This window comes from Saccopteryx bilineata, chromosome 3, assembly GCF_036850765.1.
Source record: "Saccopteryx bilineata isolate mSacBil1 chromosome 3, mSacBil1_pri_phased_curated, whole genome shotgun sequence".
Lineage (NCBI taxonomy): Eukaryota > Metazoa > Chordata > Mammalia > Chiroptera > Emballonuridae > Saccopteryx > Saccopteryx bilineata.
The window spans coordinates 247,723,381-247,726,319 of NC_089492.1; positions in this window are offsets into that span (position 1 = coordinate 247,723,381).

A 2,939-nucleotide genomic window follows, 5' to 3' on the forward strand; every position below is an offset into this window, starting at 1 on the left:
GCTTGAGCAAGGGGTCACTGGCTCAGCTGGAGCCCGTGGTCAAGGCACATATGAGAAAGCAAGCAATGAACAAGGTGCCACAAAGAAGAATTGATGCTTCTCACCTCTGTCCCTTCCTGTCTGCCTGTCTCTGTCTATCCCTTTCTCTCTTGCTTAAAAAAATAAATTTTAAATTCTCCAAGTAGAAATTCCCAGCCTAGAAAAGACTGGCCCCACCTTCTCCTGTCTCACATTCTTCCCTCCTGCACTTTGGCTCCAGTCACATTATCTTTATTGTTCCCTACTCTTTAACATTCCTCTGCCTTGCAGCACATACAAACCTGTCCTTGTACCCAGAATACCAACTACTTCTCCCATTCACTACATGTTAAACTCCTATAAGCCCAGCTCAGAAAGTAGCATCTTTGCAAAGCCTTCCTGATTCTCCCAAGACTAGGCCTGTCCACAGGTATCATTAGGCCTCCCTCCATTCTGTTCCCATGGTCCCCCACTCAGCCCTCCATTATGTCAGATGTTTATAGATCGGTGACTGTGAGCTCTGATACAGAGTCATTTCCTGGTTCATCTCAGTGGCCCGGGGCCTATTATAGGGCCTTACACAGAGAAAGGGGATATTCCAGAAGCATTTTCATTCATGGTGGTGATAAGGACAAGAGTACGGCTGTAGTATAGACAGATGTGAGAGACGAGAACGGGGCCAGGGAGGTCAGCAAATGCCTTGTAGGGTACGGCCTTGACTGCCAGGCCTTAGGGTAAATTTCAGCCACTGGAGAAAAATCTGAAGAAGAATAGGAAAAGACTAGGTCATGGGAGACAAGTAAATGCTGAGAAACTGTCCCAGGCAGAGAAGACTGGAGAGGCATGGTGACTTAAGTGCAATGTGGTATCCTGGATTGAATCCTGGAACCGGAAAAGAATAGAAAAACCAATGCCCACTTCAATGAGGCGAAAGAGCAGGGCAGGAGAACTATTTGGGGTTGTGATAGGGGATGTAAATATTGATTATATTTATGTGATATTCTCAAAGACTATTAGCCCTGGGTTCATTTCCCAACATAAATAAGAGAAGATAACCCTTGCCATTTAGAACTTAAGGTCTATTAATAGGTAAAAAAAAAAAAATCCTGTACCTCTATAAACATACAAAGATCATCCCCTTCTTCAACTCTGAAACCACTTCATGAAAATTCTATTCAGATGGGGAAATTGAGGCCTGAAGAGTTAAAATCGCTTGTCTCAGGTTGCTAGTTGAACAGCAATAAGCCAATGATTATCCTACTCAAAAGTAGGCATGAAGAGTTGCGGAGGAAAACGTCTTGCCAGTCATATAGTGTCTCTCACACAGCACAGTTGTCAGTGTGGTTTTTGCATTAAAATACATGAATTTATATTCATTGGAAAAAATCAGATTAGATTAGAACCCAAAGTATAGAATAAATATATGTGAGTTGATACTGATATTAAATAAATAAGGCAGAGCAAATCTTCCTTAGGGAAGAATTCCAAATAATATAAGTACTCTACCCTCCCCCAGCAATTTAATTCCCCCACCTTATAACAGGGTCTGGACTTAGTGACTCGCCTTCAAAGAATAGAGTAAGAAAAGGAAAACATTGTAACTTTCGAGTGGAGAGACCTGGCAAACACTACCTTCCCCACGCAATCAAGGCGAACATCACCAGTGATAAATGATGTGGATGTCATGTACCCCCTGATGAGAGGTGACAAGAAGGGCACCTCTGTGGTATTCCTCCCCAAACACATAACCCTCGTTTAGACATGAGGAAGTCAGCAGCCAAACTCAAACTGAGGAGCATTCTACAAAATGCCTGGCCAGCACTGCTCCAGACTGTCCAGGTCATGGGAAACTAGGAAAGGCTGAGAAACGGTCTCAGAGCAGAGGAGACTAGAGAGGCATGGTGATCAAAGGCAGTGGTATCCTGACTGAATCCTGGAACAGGAAAAGGACATTAGTGGAAAAACTTGTGAAGTCTGAATGAAGTTTGGAATTGAGCTAACAGTAATGTGCCTATGGTGAATTTTTTAATTTTGACAAATGTACCATATTAATATAAGATGTTAATGATAGGGGAAACTATCCTGGCTGGGTAGCTCAGTCAGAGCATCATCCTGATACACTGAGGTTGCAGGTTCGATTCCCAGTCAGGGGACATACAAGAATCAACCAATGAATGCATAAGTGAGTGGAACAACAAATCGATGTTTCTCTCTTTCTCCCTCTTAAAACAAAAACAAAAACAAAATACCAATAGGGCAAACTAGATGAAGCACATATAGGAATTCTCTGTATTATCTTTGAAACTATTTTTTAAATCTAAAATTATTCCAAAATAAAGTTTATTTAAAAAAAAAATCAGGCCTGACCTGTGGTGGCGCAGTGGATAAATCATCGACCAGGGATGCTGAGGTCGCCAGTTCAGGACCCTGGGCTTGCCTGGTCAAGGCACATATGGGAGTTGATGCTTCCTGCTCCCCCCACCCCTTCTGTCTCTCTTCTCTCTAAAATGAGTAAATAAAAAGAAATCTTTAAATATAATAAATTTTTTTTTTAAAAAGTAAGGAGCAAGTGAAAACAACCCCCCCCCTCCACTCCATCCAAAGCCTCTCTAAACTGGGTATGTATCTGTACACATCTTTTTCTTTTTCCTCTTTTTTTTTCAATATGTCCCAATAGGAATAGTTTTTCCCCTTATATAAATGGTTCATACTTTATATTTGGTTCTATAACCTTTTTCACTTAATAATTTGTCTTAGTGATATTTCCATGTTAGAACTTACAGAACTCTGCTGTCCAATACAGTAGCCACTAGCTACATGTGGCTATTAAACACTTGAAAATGTAGTTTGCCCAAATGGAGATGCGCTATGAGTGTAAAATGCTCACCAGATTGCAAAGACAACACGGGAAAGAACATACA